Here is a 23,959-nt window from a genome sequence, read left to right as displayed (position 1 = left end):
TATCGTTGCAGAGTTTTAAATTCCTAAAGTTGTGGTATTCTTTTTGGATCACCCTGTACATTGATCGGCCAGAACATTATGATTACCTGCCTAATAGCCGGTATGTCCACATTTGGCTCGGATAACAGCGGCAACGCGTCGTGGCATGGGTGCAGTGAGGACTTGGTAGGCCGGTCGAGGGGGTTGGCACCTCATCTGCACACATAAGTCCCCTTATTCCGATAAATTCCGGAGAGGGGTGGGGAGGGGGCGATGAACACAGGCGCAACGTTCAGTCACATCCCATGTGTTCGATCGGGTTCAGATATGGCGAGATGGGGACCAGCACATCAGCACATCAGTTGGAACTCGCCACTGTGTCCCTCGAACCACACCATCACACTCCTGGTCTTGTGACATGGCGTATTAACTTGTTGAAAAACGCCACTGCCGTCGGGAGACGTATCATCATGAAGGGGTGTACGCGGTCTGCAACCAGCGTGCGATACTCCTTGGCCGTCATGGTGCCTTGCACGAGCTCCACTCGAGCCATGGATGTCCATGTGAATGTTCCCCATATCATAATAAAGCCGCCGTCAGCTTGTCTCCGTCCCGTAGAAGTCAAGAACTTGTTCCCCTGCAACACGACGGATTCTCTCCCTCTCTTCGGCATTACGAAGAAGGGATCGGGATTCACCAGACCGGCTACGCTCTGCCACTGCGAACGACCAGTGCTGATGGTCACGGGCCCATAACAGTCGTCGTTGCCGAGGTCTTGGTTTTAACAATGTACATTCATGGGTCGTCGCCTGCTTAGGCCCATCGTTAGAAGTGTTTGGTGCACTGTGTGTTCCACATACTTGCACTTTGCCCAGCATTAAAGTCAGGTCTTAGTTCCGCCACATATCATCGGCTGGCCTGCTTTACCTAAGCCTCGTGATGACTGGGTGTTGTGTGTTGTCCTTAGGTTAGTTAGGTTTAAGTAGTTCTAAGTTCTAGGAGACTGATGACCATAGATGTTAAGTCCCATAGTGCTCAGAGCCATTTGAACCATTTTTTTTTTTGCTTTACCTAACTGCCCAGTACTTCCTACACCTGTAATGAGGGGCGGCCACCCAACCTCACGTCGTCTGGACTTTGTTTCTCATTGGTGGTTTCGCCTCGTTTTGAAGACACTCAACACAGCACTCCTCGATCACCCGACAAATCGTGCAGCCTTCGAAATGTTCGTACCGAGCCTCCGGGCCATCAGAACCTGTCCTCGGTCAAACTCAGACAGATCGCGCGCCTTCCTCATTCTACGCAGTAAATTCACTGGTACAACACGCACCGTGCGTGTGTCTGATTAGCAGTCAGTCCTTGCCAGGTAACGCTGCTATCGCCTGAACGGGTTTATCTCGACAGTAGGTCGGTGGTCATAATGTTGAGGCTCATCAGTCATACGGAAACCACGTACTTAACACACGCTTCGTGTTATACCGTTATTTACACAGCACCCCCAGACCAGAAGGAATATTACAATGTGAGCGATTACCTATCACTTACTTACGCAGCAAATTATTGTTAATTGTTAATATCATACGACCATAAGGAGAAACTTTCATGGTCAGGGATGCTCTGTCAATTACATATGAGAATAACTGAAACGTTGAGCGTTGCTCGATCTGCAAGAGTGATATTTCTATACAGTTCAGTGTCCAAACCTGATATCCAGTCGATAGTTCTTCAAAACTTACGGTTGGCCTTCATTGTGTTTCAGCTGTGGTCTCGAGAGAGCTGAGTGCACCATTACCGTTTGTTGCCACGCAACGGTGAAGAGCAAAGAAGTTACTAGCCAATTATTGCTATTGACAGAGTAGAAACCTTCTCATCTAACAAGTTACATGTTTCTAGTACGTGCCAGTTACGTATAATTTGTATTAGCCTTTAAAAAGTGTGTGAATAAAATTAACACTACACAGGCCGTATGTTGTTCTGATGTATCGCTGGTTACGCTTGAGAAATGGGCACAGATAATTTAGAAACGTTACATGCCACAAGTAAATACCCCAAACATATTGTATGAGAAATTGCAGCAGAAAAAATAGGAGAGCACACTCACCGTTGTACCACCATTTCACTTGCTAGAACGAAATTAACAAATGGAAGTAACTCTTTGTGTTTCAGTTTTCGTAGGATCATCAGTGCCTCATAACAGTACATAACGAGTGCACAATAGCAGATTCCAGTAGAAGATGTCATTCTCGTCAGTACGTACACGCCCAGTTGCGAATTAACAGGTTTAGAATCGCATTTTGTCTGCTGAGCTGAGCGAGCGAGTTCAGGCCTACCTTCGTGACACGCGCCGCGGCCTGTCTTTCTCGTGGGTCTCGCGTAAGAATGAAATGACGTTATTCCAGACACTTTACTCGTCTCATACAGGTATGATTTATATATATATATATATATATATATATATATATATATATATATATATATAGAGAGAGAGAGAGAGAGAGAGAGAGAGAGAGAGAGAGACTGAAGTTGCGAATGAAAATTTGTGCCAAGGCTGGGAATAGAGCCCAAATCTCTTGCTTACTAGGCAGGTGCGTTAGCCACTAAGACGCGTTGGCACAGCACTTCACACAACTGCACGGATTACCCAGACATGCCTCTCTCCTCGACCCAAATTCTCACTGCCGCCCCAGTCTACTTTAAGTTCCCCCTTACACACGGAACCGAACTGCCGAGGCTATCAGTGTTCTGAGATAACAACTCAGCATCGAACGTAAGTGGGGAATCCAATCTGAAACCCTGGTGCAGTTGTGTGAAGCGCTGTTCCAAGGTGGCCTAGTGGCTAACGCACCTGCCTAGTAAGCGGGAGACCTGGGTTCTATTCCTGGTCTTGGTACAAATTTTCACTTGCCGTTTCAGTCTATATACATACTCGTAATATTTATAACAAGCAATGTGGGGGACATGCAATACATAATTGTTGCATGAATAGTTCACCTCCGTACTATTACAGCAGCTACTAAGTGATCTATGAATGGTACACCTCGTTACTGTTATCTACTGAATGTGCCAAAATATTTTTTGTTTTAAATCTTACAAGCATTGTCTGGCTATTGAAAATTCACAATGACAAATTTTCAGAACGATGTTCTTGGGGTTTAGGAATCTGTATGAGACTGGGAGAAATTATTTCATACCCTCTAGTCTGATTTAAAAACGTCGCATATTGAAAATTGACTGACAAGTGGGATACCAGGTGCCTCGTTCTACCTTTGTCAGCATCATTAACAATTTTCCGGGAACTTTTGGCATACGAATATATTCGCGCTCGTTTAATATACTACTCACCATTCACGCCTATAAGCTACGCCGACATTAACTCACCCACACCCGCAAGTACAACGCCGTAAGTCGCTCACACCAGTCCACTACCACTTGCCCACTCTTACTCCCTCATTCTTCCCAACTGAATCTCATTAGTCTTGGTTTTCTACAGCTGTCACTGTCACATGCTTCACTGCCACAGTCTCCTTAGCTTCATCCTACTAATACTTTTTTTCCTATCACTATCTCCCTCTTGCTTTCTCTTATTGCAACTATCTCGCTCATCCCTTCCCACTGCTGCTGTCTCTGCCCACTGTCACTGTCTCTCTTTTCCTCGTTATCATTGTCACAGACTCTTATCTCTCATTATCGCTGGCTCTCTCCTACTTCCACTTTCTCCTTCTCTTTATTCCTCTCACACTGCCACTGCCTCCTTCACTCCTTTCCTAGCACCGTTCTGTCACTGTCAAATACGCTCCACTGCCACAGCATTACCCCTCTGTCTCTCCCACTGGCATTGTCTCCTTCACTCTTTCTGTATCACAACTGCTGTCCACCACCTTCCATATTAATTACTTTACCGTCTCTTTCCCGCCGCCAACGTCTCCTCTCTCAGCACAGAAAATCACGAAAATCTTCACATGTCAAAAATTGGGAAATTTTTTAAATATGCTGAGGAAGGTAGAATGAAGCAGATGGTACCCCACTTTTCCGTCAGAGTCTTTTAAAATATGAGCATATCAGCCTTTTTTGTGCTCGGATGGGAGCATTTTTTCGCTGCTTCCCTTCTTTTCGCTGCTACAACAGGGCACGTCACTCATATGAAAAGACCTTTATGGGCTAGCAAAATTTCTATAATTTATTTCTGTGAAATTGAAATACGGAAACTATATAATTTTACACCTCAGACAGGATTTTATGTGCTTGATTATTTTGCATGTGCTTTAGCAGTACGATGTGGGTCTCCCAGAACCCTTCTGTTGAAAACAGAGGCGCTTTACAGCATATTTCTCCGTGCTATGTCACTTTATAAACTACGTTTTCACCCCACACCGGATTTTAGTGTGTATTTTAAGCGTACAAGCAAGGTGCTTTGAACCTCTGTATCTCGAAATCGGATGAAAATATCAAGAAAATTCAAGGTTGTTCGAGATTGGATCTTAGGAATATACCACAAAAATTACAGCCATTTGATGTGTATAAGCGCCTGGCACTGTTTTTGATACCCAAAAACCATTTTTTGGGAGTGTTTCTCGATAACGTACATATCTGTGAAAACGGTGATATCGCATTTCTGGATAAATGCCTTGAGAATATGCCGTTAAAATTTGAGCAATTTGCTTCGGCTAGTTGCTTAAATATCCGCTGCTGTAGACGAAAAAAAATGGTGAAAAACTCTTTTAGGATTTTCTGATGAACCATCCATGAACTAAATGGTGCCTAGATAAGCCCTTAAGATCCATCGTACGCCACATCTAAAACAAAAAAACCAACCGATTTCGCCCATTTGCCTAAGCTGGTGGAAGTGTGTATTATTCAAACTTTGACCCTGCAGGCCGGCCGCGGTGGCCGTGCGGTTCTAGGCGCTGCGGTCCGGAACCGCAGGACTGCTACGGTCGCAGGTACGAATCCTGCCTCGGGCATGGTTGCGTGTGATGTCCTTAGGTTAGTTAGGTTTAAGTAGTTCTACGTTCTAGGGGACTGATGACCTAAGATGTTAAGTCCCATAGTGCTCAGAGCCATTTGAACCATTTTTTTGACCCTACACCGTAGGATAGCTACAGTAAGACGATCCTTCTGTTGGGTATACAAATGGTCTCTAGCCCAAGACCGAGAGAGATGGCGCAGTGGTTAGCTCACGGGACTTGCATTCGGGAGGACGACGGTTCAATCCCGCGTCCGGCCATCCAGATTTAGGTTTTCCGTGATTTCCCTAAATCACTCCAGGCAAATGCCAGGATGGTTCCTTTGCAAGGGCACGGCCGATTTCCTACCCTGTCCTTCACATGATCAGAGCTTGCACTCCGTCTCTAATGACCTAGATGTCGACAAGACGTTAAACCCAACCTTCCTTACTTCCCAAGGGCTATTCAGAACATTTGACCCTATCTTTCTGTCACGAAAGCGAGGGGATAGAAAAAACAGAAAAAAGTAATTATTGTTTAAAAGCTACAAAACAACCTTATCCCCTTCAAAATACTCTCGATTACAACAAATAAATTTGCCCCACCGGTGCCTCCACTGTTCGAAACATTTTTTGTACTCATCTTTAGAAATGCTTGACAGCTCCTCCCTCGATTTTTTCTTGACTTCTTCAGTGTTGCCAAACTGGTGTCCTTTCATGCCCCTTTTCACACGTGGAAATAAGAATAAGTCCCACGGACCCATGTCAGGCGAGTAAGGTGCGTGGGGCAGCGGAACCGCGCCATTTTTAGCCAAAAACTGTGCAACAGTGATGGTTGAGTGTGCAGGTGCGATTTGTCGTGGCGGAAGAACCAGTCTCCTGTCTGCCACAAATTCTCTGAACCGAGCTCCAAGATAACCCACTAATCTCTGACAGTTGATCAATTGTCCGTCGACGGTCTGCGAGCACAAGCTCTACAGTTTTTTCAATATTTTCGTCGATTCGGGCAGTTGATAGACGTCCAGAACGAGGTTTGTCATCACTCGACATGTCGTCATTTTTAAATCGAGCAAACCACTAGAGCGTTTCACATAGCGTCATCTCGGTAACCTGTTTTCAACATTATGACCGAGTCGGAAAAAAATTTTTCCAATTGCACGTTTTTCACTTTCCATCACAAAAAAAGAAACCTGAACAAAACAGCACCAGCTACAACAGTCACTGCAGATGAGCAGAGCAAGCCAGGTCGACAAGGGCGGCACTGAACTGGCAATGTGTTGCTCTATACACGCCTAGCGGCAGAAATGAGTACTACACAAGCTCCGCCCAAGGCAATGTTATTCCGGTTTTTTGTTTTTTTGGGTGGAGGGGGAGCGGTACCCTCACGTACGACTCATGCATTGCACCGCTTCATTTTTAATGAAATAATTATTTTCTCTCTGTGCTTTAGATACGCAGGACGGCCGCCCTGGAGGTGGCCTGCAGACTGTGGGGAGTGGAGTGGAAAGCCCTGGAGTCCAGGTGTCTGGCCGCGGCAGCTCCCCGCGGCGAGCGGAATGTCGCACGTCGCAGAACAGAAGACCTCCCCGCTGGTTGCGAGGCGCAGCGCAGTACAAAGGCAGGCAGGCAGAAAGGCCGCTGGAACAACACGGCGGCAGCCCGCTGCACGCCGCGTACAGTCGCAGGGAATACCGAACCGCTGCTGTTGGCCAGTATGCGCGGCCTAACAGCACCCACCACACTGAGGCCAATCTCGCACGTTCTGCAGGAGGGGAGAGACTTTCCGATCAGAAATAAAAAAAAGAAAAAATCGCTCTGAGCACTATGGGACTCAACTTCTGAGGTCATCAGTCCCCTAGAACTTAGAACTACTTAAGCCTAACTAACCTAAGGACATCACACACATCCATGCCCGAGGCATGATTCGAACCTGCGACCGTAGCGGTCGCTCGGCTCCAGACTGTAGCGCCTAGAACCTCACGGGCACTCCGGCCGGCTTTCTTGTAAAACGATATATCATTAGCATATTATTTTAAGTTAAAGTTAGTAGCCGTGACTAAAGAACGTAAGTTACACTTGCTCTAATAACGTATTGGATACATTCTTGTCAAGAAGAAAACAGCAACCTCCTATTGTTAATAATACTCTTTATTTACACAAATAGCATTGCACCTGTTGTGAACCGCTAAGTTCGTCTTCGTGCTGTTGTTAACATTTATATTACATTTGTTGCTGTTTACCTTAGTTGTCGGGAAAAAACAGCCGCCAAAAAAAGTAAACACTGCAAATGTAATATAAACGTGCAATTTGTGTAAAAAAAGAAAAGTATTAGTAACAGTCGCTGGGTGCTGTTTCCTTCTTTGTAAGAATCAACTTGTAAAAACTTTCTTATGGTTTCTTTGAGCCAATCAGTTTCCTGATAAGGTGCAACGTTTTTAATAAAGTATTTGTTTTTAATTTGTCTCGCTTTTTTTCTGGCAATGCGTCGAGCAAAATATTTCCGTGGTATTAGAATACTTTCTCATTTTTTGGATACGAATCAACTATGTACAAACAGAGATACATTGGTTTTTCATTCTCCTAACAAGTGTCAGAATAGGCACTTACGTTTCCCATTTCGAATCTTCATTTGTTAGCTCTTAGATAATAAAATATCTTCGGCGGTTACATTAGCAACATTCCTTCACCATCTGCGAATAGCCTCGAAGATAATAAAACGTTGCTTGCTGGGCTTACATTTCATAGGGATGCACCGAACGCTACTTCCACTTTTGACGCTCTCTCTTTATCAACGATGACGCTAATGATATCAACACTAGCTACAAACCCACTGTGTTATTCTCTAAGCCACAAAATGTAAGCGACCAAAGACATTCGAGCTTAAGTAACGAAGACTTCGTTCTCATTATAACGAATTGTGCGTAAGATGAAATGTTGAAAAATCGTGGCAATAAGTGTATTTGCATCGACGGAACCAATGATTATGGTTCTGAAGTAGTTGTGCTTCTTGTTCTTGATTGAGAACTTTTTCCGTGTGCTTTCCTTATTTCAAACGGACCAGTTCAAGAGATTCCCTTTTTTTTTTAATGAAATAAAAACTGAAGCTTGTAAAATACATCCTCAGATGATGCCAGATTTAGCTTTATCATTTTACGGTGCATGGCTTCCACAGATGAAAGAACCAAAGAAAACCTGTATTATTCATGATACACTGATAGGGCATGGAGAAAAATACAGCTGCAAAAATTAAATCGAAGGAAAGACTGGCGTAAGTACGTAAGCAAGTGAGAAGTGTCATGCAAAGAAGAAGAAGGTACCGGTATCACTTTTGAAAATCTTGAGTATGTGATTTGTTCTCTCCACCACAGTTCTGGGGATTTTTCATGTTTCTTACAACTTACATAATTGAAACAGTAAAGAATGATCTTACGCGTCTCTCGTCCCATTGATACGTACGAAAAAGCTTGTTTACATAGTGCGATTTCAAAAGTAGCTACTGTTGTCAGCATAAAACTTGTGTTTAAGTAAAAAAACCTTTCTTTTGTTGGTGTGTTTACATTTTCTTTCAATGATAACACCGTGCAATAGACAGCTGTAACGATCAGGCTACCGGCATAATGCACACCGCATAAATACCACTGACATTCATAAGTCTAACCTAAGCTCAGCTCTTTGTCGTTTTGTGGTAGTTTCGTGTTGATAACACTAAGTCTCGTAACCCGTGATTTGCGGAAAAGAATCGTCCGCGTTTAGTGGAAAATGGAAATTTGTGATATGGTCTTATGGGACCAAATTGCTGAGGTCATCGGTCCCTAAGCCTGCATACTACTTAATCTAACTTAAACTAACTTACGATGTTGACAACACACACCCATGCCCAAGGGAGAGGGAATCGAACCTTCGACGGGGGCAGCCGCACGGACCGTGACAAGGCTCCGCGTTTAATATTTCAATCAAGCTGCAGCAGGCGACCACAAGTCGTTTTCTTCGGATGTCAAGCTGTGAGGAACGCATTGCACACACTTTTCTCTTCCTCAAAACATTCTGTAGAATGTCTTGAACACTTGATTTAGATATTTTACTCCATTGCGAATTGTGACAAGTTTGTTGACACCCTAAGCCACATGGCCACACTGACTGCTCACAACTGACTGGTCGAATGCAAATCTGTTGTTTACTGTTGCTAGTTCAGGTTGCCACCGCAGTTATGCGCTGGCGTCGCTAGTACGCCAGGAACACATTCGTCTCGGAATCTTTTGGCCGGACGGTGTAACTGTTCGGGTATTCCGCAAGCAGGTATTTTGTTTATTGTTTTCTGAAAGGGAGCAAGTGTAAGACAACCATTAAACCACAATCTAATGTTTGTTCATGGAATTCCATATTTCACTCTGTTGAAAACTGTGTTACAACGCTGTATCAGGCAGTACTCTCGAGACAAACAATAACCGTATAGTTATTTAGGCGTGATGCCAAACTGGCTCTAGAAAAGTTGCTCAAAACGATAAATTGCCACTCTACTACGTACTGTCTGATCTCCTATGTTGAATATTAAGCAGCCAAGGAAATGAAGGGGAAGACAGAACGGCTGATACTGAGTCAGAAGAGAGTTGCCCACCGAATGATGTCACTGGTTGTTCCATAAATTATTATCTCCGTGTAATATTAGCAAAACTTAACGCACTCTGCTTGTATGTGTGTAATTTCGAGAATTATCTTGTCGAGTACAAAATCCATATTGCCCCAAGCGCATTTTTACGATGAGCCATTTTCCGCTCGAGCTAGCACGCCGTGACACTGGACCCGCACCAATGATTCACGACGTGATCTCCGGTGCGTTATTACCGAGTATTAAAGCTCGCGGACATCGTTGTAATTCAAGAAGATTGCTACGTAAATGCATTTGGCAACTTAGTGGTCGGCCTGAACTCAACACAGGTTGAATTAAATGCTTCATACCTGGAACCGAGACCGATAATCTTGCAGACTGTTCGCAGATCTACCCGATGCGACGAAATGTTCTTAATGTATGCAATAAATATGACGCGTTGTTAACGTGATCATATTCTCAGTGAAATAGTAAGTTACTGCATCTCTTGGTAAAACCTCATTACATATAGTATGCCCACGAGCAGACTATAACAGCTTGTAGGACTATCAAAGGGCGTAATATGTTATAGTTCCAGAAATTCTGTTAGGATTTTAGGAACATCAGCCTAGAAACCCACGGTACCCTTGTGATAACTAATCGTCTCTCAATCTTTGACAAGTCACATCTGCTCCACAGATATTAACGGGGGTGAGGGGGGCATGGGTGGGGTGGAGGGGGGAGCAGGGCGTTGGCCGCTGACAAAGACGTATGGACGCTCGTGAGGCAACATTTCGTATTCATTGAATTTAGCTTATATACACCGTAGGCTTCCCAGAAAAGCTATCGTATCACTTGTGTTTGAAAGGCAATAGACCTCGTCTCCAACGAGATATTAACTGAAGTAAGCTCAGGCCCATGTCATTTAGGAAAACCATACAGATCAGGCAGTTGACCGATCTCCATCTTGTCTGTCAGTACCTTGCTCTGAGAAAGGGCCTAATTATTTCGTAAAATTTGACAGTCTTGGCTGAAGGGAACGAATAACTGCATGCAACGCTAAGAGTCCAATTTCGATCACAGGAATGCCACCTTCACCCAAACTATTTCGCTTAAGTTTTTCTTGTGTGTGTGTGTGTGTGTGTGTGTGTGTGTTTCTCCCCAACAGACACAAAATTTTTTTAATGTGGCGCTGGGAGGGAACGACAATGATCACTTCTGACTGCAACGTAACAGTGCCCAGTATCGAAACATTTTTTCGAGAGCAGCTTGCCGTGAACATAATCGTTGCAGAAACAGTAGAGCCAGCCCGAAGTTAAAACAAATAAATAAAAAAAGAACGGTAGAGCCGTTACACCGCGTAACGTAGCGGACGAGGTATCGCACCACGCAGTCATTCTCCATCTTTGACATTGAAAAAGACGAGCCTTAGTGTGTTGTACTTTTTATTCTTTGCATTATCAGTCTCCTGACTGGTCTGATGCGGCCCGCCACGAATTCCTGTCCTCTGCCAACCTCTGCATCTCAGGGTAACATTTGCAAGATACGTTCTCAGTTATTTGCTCGATGTGTTCCAATCTCTGTCTTCCTCTACAGTTTTTGTCCTCTACAGCTCCGTCTAGTACCGCGGAAGTCATTACCTGATGTCCAAACAGATGTCCTATCAACCTGTCCCTTCTCCCTGTCAGTGTTTTCCACATATTTATTTCCTCTCAGATTCTGCGCATAACCTCCTCGTTCCTTACCTTATCAGTCCACCTAAGCTTGGTATATATCGATTACTAAAAGAAAACAAAATGTCGTTGAGAAGAATACGAGTGATTCTGCCAAATAAACGCAGGTGCATATTTGCTCATGAAACAGGATGAGACTTGCCAACAACAGCTGCATCGTCACCTGTGACAACACGTCTTCGTTGCTAGCAGCACCGAAGCTATAAAAGTCTGAACACTCGCGTGAATTCATTTCAAAACTTTCAGAAGAATAAGTGCACATTAATTGCCTGAAGCAAATTCTGCATTCGATTTCCCTGTTTAGTCACGACTCACAATCCATGTTTCTCTGTCCGCAGCTCGTGGTCGTGCGGTAACGTTCTCGCTTCCCACGCCCGGGTTCGATTGCCGGCGGGGTCAGGGATTTTCTTTGCCTCGTGATGACTGGGTGTTGTGTGATGTCCTTAGGTTAGTTAGGTTTAAGTAGTTCTAAGTTCTAGGGGACTGATGAACATAGCAGTTAAGTCCCATAGGGCTCAGAGCCATGTTTCTCTGTGCCGATTGTTGAATTCAGTCACAAAAGTTTCTGAAATAATAATTTTCAATATGGGATATTATTATCAGCGCAGTAATGAATCTTCTACTGCCTATTTAAAATTGGTGAACTGCCTGTATTGCACTACAGTGGGCAACTTTTCGAGTAGTTGTATGGAAACCACATCACACCATTGTGCTCACTGATTCATAGTCAGTGTATAATAGTGAGAATGAGCATGTGTATGCAAGTTGCGTCCCGACAGCACTCTGTTAGTAAGTGGATTTAATTTTTATTGGTTTCGTCTTTATGAAATCAGAGCGGCATGTTAAGATACGACGGCGCTGCGGTACAGCGTAGCAACTCCAATGTTCTATCAAGTTCTCTCTTCGAATGTTATTTGCTATGTTACTTCCTATGTTATTTTGAAAGTGTGTAGTAGATATTATGTGCAGTTTTTTTGGGGGGGGGGGGGGCGGTAATGTGTGATTACGTGGGGATCAATTAGATAATGCTTTCCCACCCAGTAATCGCATGCAGTCCAATAGCCAAAGTAAATATTAATAGGCCTAATAAGGAGCCAGATGTTGCAATGAAATTGAGTTATTAGACAATCTATGGGTAACGATGGTGGCTTTCATAGGCCAGCAATTTACATCGGCGCGTAATTACCACAGATCGCAACTTGCCTGTCATAAGTAGACATGCCATCACCTGAATTGCAAATTTGAAAATCCTGTACAGATGGATCGAATTGGATTATTTTTGCGGATACATACAGTCTGTCGACTATAAGCAACGCTGCAAGATGTCCTGCGCCGTACTGTCCATTTTTTCGACGGAAAATAATGAATGTTCAAGTCGATGTATGATGTATCGAGATATTATGTTATCGGCTCGAACGTGTGGGTTTAAACGTACGCTTGCACAGTTGGCTTCCTTGTGAACAACTGTGCGCCGAACGGGGTGATGGCGCTGTGCATGCGATTGCTAATTGTCAGCAGCTTTCCATTGTTCAAATGGTTCAAATGGCTCTGAGCACTATGCGACTTAACTTCTGAGGTCATCAGTCGCCTAGAACGTAGAACTACGAGGGCAGTTCAATAAGTAATGCAACACATTTTTTTTCTCGGCCACTTTTGGTTGAAAAAACCGGAAATTTCTTGTGGAATATTTTCAAACATTCCCGCTTCGTCTCGTATAGTTTCATTGACTTCCGACAGGTGGCAGCGCTGTACGGAGCTGTTAAAATGGCGTCTGCGACGGATGTGCGTTGCAAACAACAGGCAGTGATCGAGTTTCTTTTGGCGGAAAACCAGGGCATCTCAGATATTCATAGGCGCTTGCAGAATGTCTACGGTGATCTGGCAGTGGACAAAAGCACGGTGAGTCGTTGGGCAAAGCGTGTGTCATCATCGCCGCAAGGTCAAGCAAGACTGACTGATCTCCCGCGTGCGGGCCGGCCGTGCACAGCTGTGACTCCTGCAAAGGCGGAGCGTGTGAACACACTCGTTCGAGATGATCGACGGATCACCATCAAACAACTCAGTGCTCAATTTGACATCTCTGTTGGTAGTGCTGTCACAATTGTTCACCAGTTGGGATATTCAAAGGTTTGTTTCGGCTGGGTCCCTCGTTGTCTAACCGAACACCATAAAGAGCAAAGGAGAACCATCTGTGCGGAATTGCTTGCTCGTCATGTGGCTGAGGGTGACAATTTCTTGTCAAAGATTGTTACAGGCGATGAAACATGGGTTCATCACTTCAAACCTGAAACAAAACGGCAATGAATGGAGTGGCCCCACACCCACTCCCCTACCAAGCAAACGTTTAAAGCCATACCCTCAGCCGGTAAAGTCATGGTTACAGTCTTCTGGGACGCTGGAGGGGTTATTCTGTTCGATGTCCTTCCCCATGGTCAAACGATCAACTCTGAAGTGTATTGTGCTACTCTTCAGAAATTGAAGAAACGACTTCAGCGTGTTCGTAGGCACAAAAATCTGAACGAACTTCTCCTTCTTCATGACAACGCAAGACCTCACACAAGTCTCCGCAACCGAGAGGAGCTCACAAAACTTCAGTGGACTGTTCTTCCTCATGCACCCTACAGCCCCGAACTCACACCGTCGGATTTCCATATGTTTGTCCCAATGAAGGACGCAGTCCGTGGAAGGCACTACGCGGATGATGATGAAGTTATTGATGCAGTACGACGTTGGCTCCGACATCGACCAGTGGAATGCTACCGTGCAGGCATACAGGCCCTCATTTCAAGGTGGCGTAAGGCCGTAACATTGAATGGAGATTACTTTGAAAAATAGTGTTGTGTAGCTAAAATATTGGGGAATAACCTGGTGTATTTCAATGCTGAATAAAACAACCCCTGTTTCAGAAAAAAAATGTGTTGCATTACTTATTGAACTGCCCTCGTAATTAAACCTAACTAACCTAAGGACATCACACACATCCATGCCCGAGGCAGGATTCGAACCTGCGACCGTAGCGGTCGCTCGGCTCCAGACTGTAGCGCCTAGAACCGCACGGCCACTCTGGCCGGCTTTCCATTGTTCTCACCACAGAGGTATGGAAAGTACGTCTGTAAGAGAGCGTCTAAGCGTGCTTCCCCCCACTTGTTTAGGAAAAACAGAACGAAACTCCCTGCGTGCATTCCTCATTTAGTGAATTTTAACTAAGATTTATTAAAATCGTTTATTTCCAATTAACTGAATTTCTCAGAGGCAGAAAAGGTCCGGATTTACCCCAGACACTTGTATAACCCCACCGAGGACGCCCTCAAACTTAAGACAAATCCGGGGAAACACAGAAGAATAATTACAGAGGTAAGCCGCCGTCGATATATAGCGCAATCAGTGGATTACCTGAATTATTCTCTGGAAATACTGGAATGGATCGCTGAAGACGCCATGCCTGGTATTGTTCACGAAATGAAATTGTGTAATCAGCTGAAATTAGCGATCCGTGAGTCTGACAGCTGCGCGGAGGGCACCATTTCCTATAGAGGTGGCCAGACAAGTAACTTCAAGGTCAACAGGCATGCATGTGCAAGCACGCAGAAACTGCGTCTAGCGGGTTAAAAAGTATGGGACACAGTGGTCGAGCAGAACCTCATAAGCCACACATTTCTACGGTTATTGTTAAGCGCTGCTTGAGGTGGTGTGAAGAGCAGCGGCACTGACAGTGGATGACTGTGAACGAGTGATTCGAAGAGACGAATCACGCCAAATCACGTGGCAATCCGATGGATGGGTTTGGGTTTGACGAATGCCTGGAGTACGTTATCTGCAATCATGTATAGTGCCAACAGTGAATTACCGAGGAGTTGGTGTTAAGGTATGGGACTGTTTGTCGTGGTTAGCGTGTGGTGCCCTTATTGCGCTTAAGGAAACGCCAAATACGGAAGGATATGATTACGTCTTACAGCGCTGTGTACTAGGTACAGTAGAGGACACTCAAGAGACCATGATTGTACCAGCATGGTAATGCACCATGTCGTAAAACAGAAATTCTGAGTCAGAGGTTTGTCGACGACAATAATGTTAGCTGTCCATTGCCGCGACCTGCATCCAATGGCACATGTTTCACATGAATTAGCACGTCGACTCCGCTCCAATCTCCAAACCCCAGAGTCAAACATTACTACCTTCTTTAGTTTCGGGTCAGTTCTTGAGCAAGAAAGGGGTGTCTATCACCCACCGACATTCTGGCAAAGGCGCCGTAAATGTGTATAATAGGTGTCCTGATGCTTTTGATCAGCTAGTACATCAAAATAGTTTCTTAAATCTTCTGGCCAATGTTTGAGTGTGGTCTGCATAGCACCCATGTAGTTTTTATTTTTCAAACAGCTTGAACAGTCCGAATGCTTGCGCAAAATTATCCTAGAGAATGGTCAAGCAAGCTTGCACAAAGTGCTCGGCCATACATGCTTGTGTTACCTTGCAGTTTCATGCGTGGCCGCCTTAATTGCCAGGGCGGTTGTGCCACAAAGTGACATCCAACGACATCACAGGGAGATCTCACATATGTTGGTCGGCTTTTCGTGAGCCATCGGACCAGGAGTTCAGTTTTTATGACACTGGATTGGCGCGTAATTTCGAAGCGTTTTTTCCATAAGTTTAATAAACGCCACAGATACGCATAACAGAGACGTTATCAATAATATGTTCTCCTTCACTATTTACAAGTCTGCCAGCGCTGGGATAACTTTTCGGTTCCGCGATTGGTCACGTGGTTTTAAGACAAACAACTTGTCGAACCACGTTCGGAGCGCATTTTCATTCGGCAAGGTAGTTCCTTGAAGGCTGTTCGATAGAGAGCGGAGAAGATGAAAATCTAAGGGCGTACAATCAGACAAATAAGGTGGTTGTGAAATGACTCGCAACGCAACTACTGCATGGCATTTTTCGTCGGTCTAGTAGAAAGCGGCAGGCGCTGTCTTGGAGCAGCATCACTTCACGCAGTCTCCCTGGTCGTTGTTCTTGGATTGCGTCTGCAAGACATCTCAGTTATTGACAGTAAATATCAGCAGTGATGGTTACACCTCGGGGGAAGCAATTCGCAGTACACCACACCGTCGCTGCTCCACCAGGAGCTTAGCATCATCTTTTGTGGATGCTGCAGGTGTTTGTACGGGAAGTTTCTGCATTGTTTGGTCTCAACCACTCCTTTCTTTTCGTTAAGTTAGCACAAAAAAATTGTTCAAATGGTCCTGAGCGCTATGGGACTTAACTGCTGAGGTCATCAGTCCCCTAGAACTTAGAACTACTAAAACCTAACTAACCTAAGGACATCACACACATCCATACCCGAGGCAGGATTTGAACCTGCGACTTCTCGTCCACACCGGCCGGCTAAGTTAGCACGAAGACACCAGTTACCATCAGGAACGATACAGGCTGCGAATGGGCGGTGTTGCTCACTAGTCAAATGATGACGAGCAAGCAGAGCTGCACATATGGTCATCCTCCGATTTTTACGATTTTGACCCAGAGCATGCCGTATCCATGCATCCGATTTACCAACCTTCCGCGCTGCATGCAAATGTCGCACGATGCTGGAATGATCACAGATCTTCACATTCGACAGTTCTCGAATACATTAACGTTGATAATGATCGATTAATGCATTGTAAAATGGAAATGAGCGTTTGGCGTCATTGGCCGGGAGGCCCCTTGAGGGGCAGGTCCGGCCGCCTTGGTGCAGGTCTTATTACATTCGACGCCACATTGGGCGACCTGCGCGCCGGATGGGGATGAAATGATGATGAAAACAACACAACACCCAGTCCCTGAGCGGAGAAAATCCCCGACCCAGCCGGGAATCTAACCCGAGCCCGTAGGGCGGCAATTCGTCACGCTGACCACTTAGCTATCGGGGCGGACAATTAATGCATTTAAACCATCTTAATCAAAGCCTGAAGGTCTTGCTGAACGTGTTGAGTCACTAATGACAAAACAGTGCTCCGGAAAACGAGAAACCTTTTTCTCACCGTGCTGTGTCCAGTGGCGTTATCCTCATACACGGCGCAGTTGTTTATTGCTGTCTTCGCTGCTGTCATCCTTCTACTGAATTCAGACAGAAGATGATGTCGGAAATGGTCCGATTTCTCCACTTGGCACTCCATTTTCTAGCATCCGTAACTCCACTCACTATCTCCAAATGACAAAATGACAACATGTAAACTCAAATAGCAACAGTGAACTACAAATAAAAAATGACAGTCGATTAATAAACCCATAGCAGCAGGAATACCAGTATGCAAAACGAAAACGCTACGAACTTATATACCAACCTAATATAATGTGAGATAAGAATACAGCGTATGTGTCACGGCTAGGTGTATTGAAACCTTCCCGTCTCCTCCGTATCTCTTTTGTTACGCAACCTTCCCTTCTACAATAACCTATGAAACCATCCCTTAGGATTTCTATCTCTTGCTTAATGATAACAAATGAAATCTTCCCTTTGAAATTAATTCTCTTTCTCAATAATAATAATAATAATAATAAGTGCAATCTTCGCATACAAATTTAAATGCTGTTTATTAAAAGTGATTTGCTGATTATTTCGACGAAACATGGAATATGTCGTCGTCGTGAGCCTCAGTCGTTACCTGCAATAACCCAAAACTGTTCCTTACCTTTTTGACGGTTACTGGATCGCCATCTGACTGCTACATCGAACTGCGACATGAATATACTTACTCTGTTTTACTATACTGATTAAGCTGCTGGTGGGTTGTCATAATAGGTGGCTGTATTTATTACCAATGCTGACATTCTTTAATAGCAAAGCTGACGTTATTCTTTAATTAATTTGACTGAAGTTACGTAATTCATAGTTAAACTTTTTCTGGACAACAATAAAATTTTGCAAAGTTTTACGTTGATGGTTTTTGGGATGGATTATAATCAGTAATGCAATATTGCTGGCAAAAATTAATTATAGTCTGAAAACGATTCTTCAAATATTTACTACTGGTAATGAAATGATTTTACAAACGTTCAAATGGGACTTACTTTTTACAATAATGTTACAACTAGCATTGCGCAAACATACCTTCAGTATTCTTGAGTTCCTCAAAAAAAAAAAAAAAAAAAAAAAAAAAAAAAAAAAAAAAAAAAAAAAAAAAAAAAAAACAATAATATTAGTTCCTCTTATGATAATAGTTAACTGATGTCTCTGTACATCCGTTTACAATCTCTTGTAAATCATAGCTGGTGGCTGGCAGGCACACCGCTCCTCTCAACCTCTCGCTTCAGACCTGCTACCGACTCGCTTCACATCTCGCTCACTACTGACTTCCTACGAACGCTAAAGTGCGGTCTCTCCCGTCAACAATGCTTTCTGGTGCAGACAATCCTTGCCACCATTACAAAATGTATCAATGCGCGGTCTTTCCCGCTCTTTTCTTAAAATGTATCCATACGCGGACTCTCCCGCCCTTTTTAAAATTATATCAATATGCGGTCCCTCCCGCCAACCATACATTGGTGCAGACATTCCCTGCTACCACAATTATTTCCAAAATTACAAATATTAATCATTCCTACTTAATCCTATTAATAAAATATAAACATCTTTCATAAATTGTGGTTTGACAATACAGGGTGTTACAAAAAGGTACGGCCAAACTTTCAGGAAACATTCCTCACTCACAAAGAAAGAAAATATGTTATGTGGACATGTGTCCGGAAACGCTTACTTTCCATGTTAGAGCTCATTTTAGTTTCTTCAGTATAGTCTGTCGGTAAACTGAAGAGTGAGCAAGCGAGTCCCCACTCTGCCTACCGTGCTACGTCACAGGGCGCTTCTACAGGCTGTTTCACAACTTAGTACCGTCTCTGCCGTGGCGCGCGCTTTAAATCTTTGGCGACGCCGTGTACGGATACGTCCCGGCTGCGTTTATTTTTAGACAAATGCGTTAAGAGTGTAAGGGAAACAAATGACGATAGCTTCTTCGCAACAAAACATTATAGAGTAAATAATATTGACATAAGAACGGAAGTCAGGATTCTAGTATAAACATAGAACCGAATGCCCATTCATGTGAATGTATGTTCCTCTATTCGTAAGGCGAACTAGATATAGCGCAATCAATCTGTAGAATTTAAGGCTTGTTCTTACTTTGTGTTTCTACTAAAAGGTAGAAGTTTTCTTTGAAGGGTTGCATTGAAAGTTAACATTTCTTGGAAAGTAACCAGAAATTTATAATTTCGTGTGCTGTATTAGTTCCATTCGCACTGCTTTTTTGTCACCGTCTGAAAAGTATCTGTGCAATGTTTTGCATATTCGGTATTTGCCCTGTTGTCAACTGTGAAAAAGGTTATATGGGTTTTGGTAGCATCAACTATTACTTGTTTTGTAAAAAAAATAGATTAGAGAACCAGTACTAAATTTTCTTATAAGAATGGAATAAAATGTATCAAATTTTTAGGAATGTTAAATATTGCTTTCGGTGAGTCTCTTATGAGTATACCAAGAGCATACAAGTGGTATAAACATTTCAAAGCAGGCCATAAAGGGCAGCAGTTTTACAAGAATAGATGAGATTAAAAATGCACAGTTAAAATACCTATGAACTATCCCGAGGAAACAGTCCCTAAAGTGTTTTGGGAATTGGAAAAAGCAATGGCATGTGAAACTGTCTATAACGTTGGGTCTCCTTCCTAAATTATTAGTTTTCCTTCGCGGCGATTTCAGTAAACCATACGGCTTGTTTTCGCGTTCCTTCCTTATGCGTGCTATTGTGGCGAGGCTGACGTTTGCATATATTGCAGCCCTTTGATTGGGACTGGTAACATTATGCAACAGTTCTTTTTGTGTCGCCTCCTTAACACACGCTCTACTAACGTTATAGACGATCGAACGCTCGTTACTCTGCAAACACCTCTTCTTCTTCGTATTCTGCACATTTTCTTGCAATGCAGGGCGATTATCCATCACTTCCGGATACTGAAGTATATCAGTGAGTACACAAAGTCAACTGACTGACACTGGCAACTAATATCCCACGAACTGAAACGACGTATATCACTGCACGCCAAACTACACCGCTAGACAGGTAACGGGCAACTGATTTTTGGGTGGCCCTGTAGGCCAGTGGCAGGGTTCTTCCGGGAAAGGCCACTTCTCCCACCAAAAGCGCTGCTCGCTCTTGAGTTTACAGACAGACTTATATGTACTGTACTTTCTCGGTTCACCGCCAGTTGGCCCAATTGAAGGAAGGTAATGTTGACTTCGGTGCTTGTGTTGACATGCGACTCATTGCTCTACAGTACTAGCATCAAGCACATCAGTACGTAGCATCAACAGGTTAGTGTTCATCACGAACGTGGTTTTGCAGTCAGTGCAATGTTTACAAATGCGGAGTTGGCAGATGCCCATTTGATGTATGGGTTAGCAGGGGGCAATAGCCGTGGCGCGGTACGTTTGTACCGAGACAGATTTCCAGAACGAATAGAAATATACACGTATTACAGTATGAAGCAGTTCATGATCAACGGCAGTAGTGTGAGCTGCTGGCGATGATTCACTACAGTAACCCCTTTGGCTCGCTTTGTTACCGGAGACAGTGTACCGCCTCTTCTATGCGTCCGCGGTCAGGGGCGGCAACAGCTGGACACGCAACGGCGGCGACCGGACGGCGGGGGCGGTGGCGGCCACTGGGCGGATTTGCATAGCCAGCCGGCCCCTCCCTTCCTCCCACCAATTAAATCATTAATTGGCTCTCAGCCGGCAAACAAACAAGCGCCATATCGGCCGTGTGGGTGAACCGCTCCTCTATCCCATTTCGCTTCACTGTGCTCGCTGAGTAGCTGGTCGGGCTGGGTTTTCCGCTACATCCTAGCGTCAAGTCCCCAGCAAAAATATTTAACGACTCCAAAAAGCTGTGCGTGAATGTACTTCCCAGACGGTACGTGTCGTTTTGTAACTAAGATTACCAATTCGCTTCATAAACAAGTTACGGTTCAATCCCGCGCCCTGCCATCTTGATTTAGGTTATCCGCGATTTCCCTAAATCACTTCAGGCAAATGCCGGGATGGTTTCTTCGAAAGGGCACGATCGACTTCCTTCCCCATCCTTCCCTAATCCGATGAGACCGATGACCTCGCAGTATGGTCTCTTCCCCCAAATAACCAAACTCATAAACAAGTTAGCAGCACTTTCGTTTTTACTAAAAGCGACGTCATCTAAATTCTTCACCGTTTGTTATCGACCATTATACAATGAGATGACAAAAGTCCTGGGATACCTCCTAGTACCGTGACTGACCTCTTTTTAGCCGCGGAGCGCAGCAACTCGATGTGGCATGGACTCAACAAGTCGTTGGCAGTCCCCTGCAAAAATATTGAGCCACGCTGCCCCTATAGCTGTCCATAATTGCGAAAGTGTTGCGGGTGCAGGATTTTGTGCAGAACCTGACCTCTAGATTCTGTCCCACAAATGTTCGATGGAGCTCAAGTCGGGCGATTTGGGTGGCCAAATCATTTGCTCGGATTGTCCAGAATATTCTTCAAAACCAATCGCGAACAGTTGTGGCTCAGTGACATGGCACATCGTCATCATAAAAATTCCATCGTTGTTTGGGAACATGAAGTCGGCGAATGGCTGCAAAAGGTTTGTAAGTAGCCGAACATAACCATATCCAGTCAATGATCGCTTCAGTTTGACCAGAGGACCCAGTCCATTCCATGTAAACACAGCCCACAACAATATGGGGCCATTACTAGCCTGCACAGTGCCTTTTTAACAACTCGGTTCCATGGCTTCGGGAGGTCTGCGCCATAATCGATCCCTACCACCAGCTCTTACGAAATGAAATCGGCACTCATCTGACCAGGCCATGGTTTTCCAGTCTTCTAGAGCCCTACCGGTAAGTTCACGAGCCCAGGAGAGGCGCTGCAGGCGATGTGTTCCTGTTAGCAAAAGCACTCGCGTCTGTTGTCTGCTGCCAGAGCCCGCTGAAACCACATTTCGCCGCATTGTCGTAACGGAAACAAATGGTTCAGATGGCTCTAAGCCCTATGAGACTTAGCATCTGAGGTCATCAGTTCCCTAGACTTAGAACTACTTAAACCTAACTAACCTAAGGACATCACACACATCCATGCCCGAGGCAGGATGCGAACCTGCGACCGTAGCAGCAGCGCGGTTCCTGACTGAAGCGCCTGGAACCGCCCGACCACAGCGGCCGGCCGTAACGGAAACATTTGTGGTAGTGTAAGTTCCTACGGGACCAAACTCCTGAGGTCATCGGTCGATACGTTTGTCATGCGCCCCACAATTAATTTCTACGGTTATTTCACGCGCAGTTGCTTGTCTGTTAGCAGTCTTAACTCTACACAAACGCAGCTGTTCTCGGTCGTGAAGTGAATGCCGTCGGCCACTGCGGTGTCCGTGGTGAGAGGTGATGCCTGAAATTTGGTATTCTCAGCACATTCTTGACATTGTGGATCTCTGAATACTGAATTCCCTAATGATTTCCGAAATGGAATATCCCAAGCATCCAGCTTCAATTACCATTACGCGTTCAATTTATACCTTGCATATGCGATACTACCTCCATCCTTATGTGTGCATAATTTTAACGCTATTCCATGACTTGTCACCTCAGTGTAGTGCTATTTAATAAAGAAGGCAGGCGCATCAGGGCATGCAGAACACGTGAAAAACAAAGGAAAATCTAAGCTCCGAGATCGACCGACCGCCGTGTCCTCTTCTAGCGGCTTTATGCGTCTTGCCCGGCGAGGGACGGAGAACAGGTAAACTTCGCTTCGTCAGCTAGTCTGCGCTCTGCCCCTCTGTTGGGTTGTTGGGTTGTTTTTGGGGGAGGAGACCAGACAGCGAGGTCATCGGTCTCATCGGATTAGGGAAGGAAGGGGGAGGAGGTCGGCCGTGCCCTTTCAAAGGAACCATCCCGGGATTCGCCTGGAGCGATTTAGGGAAATCACGGAAAACCTGATTCAGGATGGCCGGACGCGGATGCCCCTCTGTCCCACACCACATTCTCCCGCCGATGCCTACTTTGGTGTCTTGCCACGATTACGTAAGCGCCACATTTTAGCCGCTGTATCTGATTCTGACTCTCCCTGCAACAATTTAAATACTTGGAAAACTATAGCTGTCCCTCCTAATGTAATACTTGTAGTGTTTGTTTTATGCCACCCATAATGAACACTAGAGTGCACAAGTATCTCACCATGAACTAACATGAAAACCTGCGCTAAATTTTTGGCACGCACGCTACAGACAGGCGCAGCAGAATGACGCTATTAGCTATAGTGTCAAGACATGCATAGCTTATTGCCACTGCGCACCGCTCCATCATCCACCCATACACACCACTATAGTTACTTGGAACTGTTATGTTTGTAGCAAACTTTAAATCACACACGTTTAATGAAAGGTTATCCCACCAGTCAGATAATGAAGGTCAACAGACAACTGAGGAGAATGACTGTAACTGTTGGCGTTTTTCTTTTTTTTTTGTAGTAGAAGTGTAAGTAGACTGTTTATGTTTTTATGTTGGTAACGCCACGTAGCGCTCTATATGAAAATCACTGACTGTGCTGTGTGAAGTCTGTGGCTGGTTTGCATTGTTGGAATATTCGCTATAGTAGTGTTGAGCAGTTGGATGTGAACAGCGCATAGCATTGCGCAGTTGGAGGTGAGCCGCCAGCAGTGG

The sequence above is a fragment of the Schistocerca americana genome, chromosome 2, assembly GCF_021461395.2.
Source record: "Schistocerca americana isolate TAMUIC-IGC-003095 chromosome 2, iqSchAmer2.1, whole genome shotgun sequence".
In the NCBI taxonomy this organism is placed as follows: domain Eukaryota; kingdom Metazoa; phylum Arthropoda; class Insecta; order Orthoptera; family Acrididae; genus Schistocerca; species Schistocerca americana.
The sequence above is the reverse complement of the archived record's forward strand: the minus strand, read 5'-3'. Positions refer to the sequence as shown.